Source organism: Orycteropus afer, unplaced genomic scaffold (assembly GCF_000298275.1).
Source record: "Orycteropus afer afer isolate SDZICR_OR568_19922 unplaced genomic scaffold, OryAfe1.0 scaffold00157, whole genome shotgun sequence".
Classification (NCBI taxonomy): domain Eukaryota; kingdom Metazoa; phylum Chordata; class Mammalia; order Tubulidentata; family Orycteropodidae; genus Orycteropus; species Orycteropus afer.
The window spans coordinates 4,875,626-4,881,697 of record NW_006921744.1 but is presented as its reverse complement, the minus strand read 5'-3'; positions in this window follow the sequence as shown (position 1 = coordinate 4,881,697).

Below are 6,072 nucleotides of genomic sequence, written 5' to 3'. Positions count from 1 at the left end.
GTAAACTGTGGTCAATGACATGAGACAAAGTATATGTGAACTGCTGTATGGAAAGTGAATTTGCTCTGTAAATCTTCACCCAAATAAAAATAAATAAATTAAAAAAAAAGCAAATAGAGAGCATTGAAGCAATCACCAAGCTATGCATTTTAACTTTTATTCTTCATTTATTTGACTGGGAATTGGAAACTAATATTTACTATAATTTATGGACATATAGGATATGGATAAACCTCACAAATCCCTTGAAATAAGTATAAACATTATTCCATTTTTGTAGATGTAATACGGAACTCCAAGAGTTTCATCTGGACAAAGACAAAGCCATAAATAAATAAAGTCTAGTTCAGACTTTGACAAAGCCCATGCTCCCGCCAGTGTACCATGTTGTTTCCAAGATATTGTTCACTAAGTTTTGTATTGGGAGCTGTGGTAGCTTAGTGTCTAAGGCACTTGACTGCTAACCAGAAGTCTGGTGGTTCAAACCCATCAGCCACTCCTTGGAAGGAGGATGGGGCAATCTACTTCTGTAGTGATACTATCTCAGAAACCCAAGGAGGGGTCGCTATGAGTCTTGTCCAAGTGGACGGCACATAACAACAACAACAACAAGGCTCGTATTTAATAACACACCTTTTATACTGTTGACTAACTTAGTGATTGTTCTTTCACTTTATCTTCCCCCACCAGAATTGATGAAGGATCTGATGAAGTGATCCACTCAACATGGCCTCAGGGGCAGTTGCTTGTCACCAATGAGCAACTCTCCATGACATTTTCTAAAACTGACTGCTCCAGGCAGAGAGATGTATCCTACACTCAGACCTTACTGCCAGATCCCTGAAGCACAAAAGCAAAGCCTACAAACCTATAGGTATTCTAAAAATACATCATCAGGTGAGAGAGTGTGAGCTTTTTCCAGGTGGTGCTAAAATGGGCTATTGAAATGATTTGTTAAGAATGTCAGATTTTGAAAGTGCAATGATAAAAATAAAGATCTGAAGTTTTTCAGAGAAAATTGGATTAAGAAGATTATGGGGATTATTAAGGAGAAAAGTATATTTTAAGTGACCAGGTTCTTATCTGTCCTTCTGTGAAGTGATTGGTGTGGCAGCCTATGAAGTAGTTGCCCAAAAGGACACAGGGATATTTTTAATGCCATAAACTTTCTGTGCTTTGATTTGTCAGAACTGAGGGAAACAACAGAGTGTGTAGATTTGAGGCAGCTCCAAAATAATACAAAAAAATCTGGGCTTGTATTGAATAGCTGCAGAGTTGTTTTAAGCCTTTTGAAAACTTTTAATTATTTTATTCTTCTGTATATAAATGATATTTTCTTGCCATAGAAAATCAAGTAATCTAGAAAAATATAAAGAAGAAAGTAAAATTCACCCTAAAACTCACTATACAGAAGTAGTTAAACCACTATTTATATTTTGATATATCTCATAGCAAATTGTATTCTTTAGAACTTCCTAATTCTTATTTTTTCTTTTATAAAACTTAGTCATTAATTCATTCAAGGAATATGTATTTAGTATTTATGTGCAAGTACTACACCAGACTCTGAAAAGATAATGACCTCATAATAGGAAGATAGACCATTAAATGTTGTTGTTGTTAGCTGTCGTGAAGTTGGCCCTTGACTCACGGGCAACCACATGCACAACGGAAACTGGCATTTTACCATCTGAAGGATTAGTTGCAGATCAACTGTTGTGCTCCATAGGGTTTCACTGGCTAATTTTTGAAAGTACATCTCAGTCCTTTCTTTCTAGTACATCTTATTCTGGAAGCTCTACTGAAACTTGTTCATCATCATGGCAACACACAAGCCTCCACTTAGAAATGGGTGGTGGCTTCACATGAGGTATATTGGTTGAGATTCAAACCTAGATCTCCTGCATAGAAGGCGAGAATTCTACCACTGAACTACCAATGCCCCCATTGGTCATTAAGTAGACAAGTGCAAATCAGAATATAAGGTAATGGTAGTCTTGTTTATCTTTGTATCTACATTGGAAGGAATATGGTGTGCCAAGGGAAATGAAGGTAATTGAGAGTGGCTGGATCTTAGAATTATGGTAGAAATGTGACAAGATGTGATCCTAGAATAATTCTTGTGGCAAAGTAAGCTCATAAGTTTGGAGTTTATCTTGAGGTAAATGGGAGGCCAAAAAGGCTTCAGAACTCTAAGCTATGACTAATTTTCCTCTCCCTTGGTATCTTCAAGTTTGGTAGACTGAGTTATTGAACAAGTAAAGACATGTTCAAGCCTCTAGTAAACATAGGCTAAGCAGTTTGGGTCAGCACTTCTGTTGAAAATAAATTGGACTGGATATTATTACATATTCTTAAATGAATCTAGGACTAGATGACTCAGTTAAGTGAAAAGGTCCTGGGGAGGCCATCCAAGGTGACATACCTGGAACTCAATGAGAAATTTTTCTCTGGAGTTGCTAAGGAAGTTGTTCACAAGCTGATGCCACCACTGTGAAGAAATTTTACCCAGAATGAGCACAATAATATCACTGATAATAATAATATACTAAAGATAAAAGCAGGACAGAGGGGGAAGCAGCAGCAGGGGTCCAGGGAAAACTGGGGACCCAGGCCATGCCCCTCCCAAGTGGCGGTAAAGCCAGGGAAAGCAGAGAAAATGCCAGGGGCAGGACCAGGACAGAGTGAAGAAGCAGCAACAGGGATTCAGGCAAGGCCAGGGACCTAGGCCATGCCACCAAGTGCCAGGAAGATACAGGAATTCATGTACGGGTAGGGGGAAGGGAAGAGAGGTTTCAAACATCTAAGGGAGACAAACTTGTCTGTCAGTTTGTCCTAGTGTGGTGGCATGTTGCTGTGAAACTTGAGGCTGTGCCATCTGTGTCTCAAACCCAGCGGGGTTGCACATGGTGCACAGGTTTCAATGCAGTTTACAGATGGAGACAGACTGGGATGAAGGAAGAGGCCATCCACTTCTCAAAGAATTGGCCAGGGAAAACCTTATGAATAGCAGAGAAACACTGCCTTATACATTACCGTTGTTTGTTGTTGTTATGTGCCGTGGAGTCGGACCCAACTCATAGCGACCCCTCCTTGGGTTTCTGAGGCAGTATCACCATGGAAGTAAATTGCCCCATCATCTGTACAACTTTATAAATAGCCCAGAAACATTGTCTGATAGAGTACATGAGGATAAGCCACTTAAGTCGGAAGGCTCTCAAAACAGGGCTGGGAACAGTAGAACAAACCGTACTGATATGGATAAGCTAAAGCTTTTGAGACCTCCAGTTGCTGACATGGCATGACTCAAATTAAGGAGAAATTAATGGATGCAAACATCCATCAACAATCAGAACATGGAATGTACGAAGTATGAATCTAGGAAAATTGGAATTTTTCAAAAATGAAATGGAATGCATTAAAGATTGATATTGTAGGCATTGGTGAGCTGAGATGGAATGATTTTGGACATTCTGAATCAGACAGCCATGTGGTCTACTATGCTGGGAATGACTGTTTGAAGAGGAATGACATGGTGTTCATCATCACAAAGGATGATTCAAGGTCTGTTCTGAAGTACAATGCTGTCAGTGATAGGATAATATCCATATGCCAACAAGGAAGACCGGTTAATATGACTATTACTCAAATTTATGCACCAACTACCAAAGCCAAAGATGAGGAAATTTAAGATTTTTATCAGCCCCTGCAGTCTAAAATTGAGTGAACCTGCAATCAGGATGTGTTATCACAGGTGATTAGAAAGCAAAAGTTGGAAGAAGAATGACCAGTAATTGGGAAATTTAGCCTTGGTAACAGAAATGATGCTAAAAACCTCATGATAGAATTTTGGAAGACCAATGACTTATTCATTGCAACTACCTGTTTTCAACAACACAAATGGTGGCTACCCATATGGACTTCGCCAGGTGGAATACACAGGAATAAGATGGACTACATCTGTGGCAAGAGGCAATGGAAAAGCTCAATATCTTCAGCCAAAACCAGGCCAGAAGCTGATTGTGGAACAGACCATCAACTACTCATATGAAAGTTCAACTTGAAGTTAAAGACAATTGAAACAAGTCCACAGGGGCCAAAAAATGACCTTGAGTATATCCCTCCTGAATTTAGAGACCATCTAGAGAATAGATTTAATGCATTAAACACCAATGACCAACAACCAGAAGAATTGTGAGATGACATCTAGAACATCATCCATGAAAAAAGCAAAAGGTCACTAAAAAGATGGGAAAAGAAAAAAAAGACCAAAACATATGACAGAAGAGACTCTGAAACTTGCCCCTGAGTGGAAAATAGTAAAACAAATGGAAGAAATGACAAGATAAAAGAGCTGAACAGATTTCAAAGAGCAGCTCGAGCAGACAAAGCCAATTGCTATAATGAAATGTGCAAAGACTTAGAGCTAGAAAACCAAAAGGGAAGAACACGCTTGGCATTTCTCAAGCTGAAAGAACTGAGAAAAAATTTAAGCCTCTAGTTGCAATATTGAAAGATTCTATGGGTAAAAATATTGAATGATGCAGGAAGCATCAAAAGAAGATGGCAGGAATACACAGAGTCACTGTACCAAAAAGCACTGGTCGATCTTCATACATTTCAGGAGGTGCCATAAGATCAAGAACCAAAGGTAATGAAGGAAGAAGTTGAAGCTGTGCTGAAGGAACTGGCAAAGAACAAGACAGAATGCCCATTGAAATATTTCAACAAATAGATGCCCCATTGGAGGCATTCACTAAGTTATGCCAAGAGATTTGAAAAACAGCTACTGACTGGAAGAGATCCATATTTGTACCCATTCCAAAGAAAGGTGATTCCATACAATGTGGAAATTATCAAACAATATCATTAATATCACACACAAGTAAGATCTTACTGAAGATAATTCAAAAATGGTTGCAGCAGTACATTGACAGAGACTTCCAGAGGTGCAAGCTGTATTCAGAAGAGGACATGGAAAGCCTATACCACAGCTGCTGTCAGATGGATCTTGGGTCAAGGCAAAGAATACCAGAAATATGTTTACTTGTGTTTTATTGACTATGTAAAGGTATTTGATTGTGTGGATAATAACAAATTATGGATGACATTGAGAAGAATGAAAATTCTGAACACTTGATTGTGCTCATGAGGAATGTGTACCAGGTTTTGACCAGGAGGCTGTTGTTCGAACAGAACAAAGGGACATTGCATAGTTTAAAATCAAGAAGGAGTGCATCAGGGTTGTATCCTTTCACCATAGTTATTCAATCTGTATGCTGAGCATATAATCTGAGAAACCGGACTATATGAAGAAGAGCATGGCATCAAGATTGGAGGAAGAATCATTAATAACTTGTGATATGCTGATGACACAACTTTGCTTGCTGAAAATGAAGATGACTTGAGACACTGATGACGATTGAAGAATACAGTCTCAAGTATGGATTGCATCTCAATATAAAGAAAACAAAAATCCTCATAACTGGACCTATAAGCAGCATAACCATAAATGTAGAAAAGATTGAAGTTGTCAAAGACTTCACATTGGTTCTATAATCGACACCAATTGAAGCAGCAGTCAGGACATTAGATGATGTATAGCATTGGGCAATTCAACTGCAAGGGACCTCTTTCAAGTGCTAAGGAGCAAAGATGTCTCCTTGAGGACTAAGGTGTGCCTGACACAAGCCATGATATTTTTAATCACCTCCTATAGATGTGAGAGCTGGACAATGAATAAAGAAGACTGAAGAAAAATTGATATTTTTGAGTTGTGGTGCTAGTGAAGAATGCTGAAAGTACCATGGACTGCTAAAAGAACTAACAGATCTATCCTGGAGGAAGTGCAGTTGAAATGCTCCTTGGAACCAATAATGGCCAGACTTCGTCTCACCTACTTTGGTAATGTTATCAGAAGGGAGTATTTTCTGGAGAAGGATGTCATGCTTGGTAACATGGAGGGTCGACAAAAAGGGGAAGGCCCTCGACAAGATGGATTGACACAGTGGCTGCAATTATGGTCTCAAGTATAGCAAGGATCATGGAGCTGGTGTGGGATTGGTTGGTGTT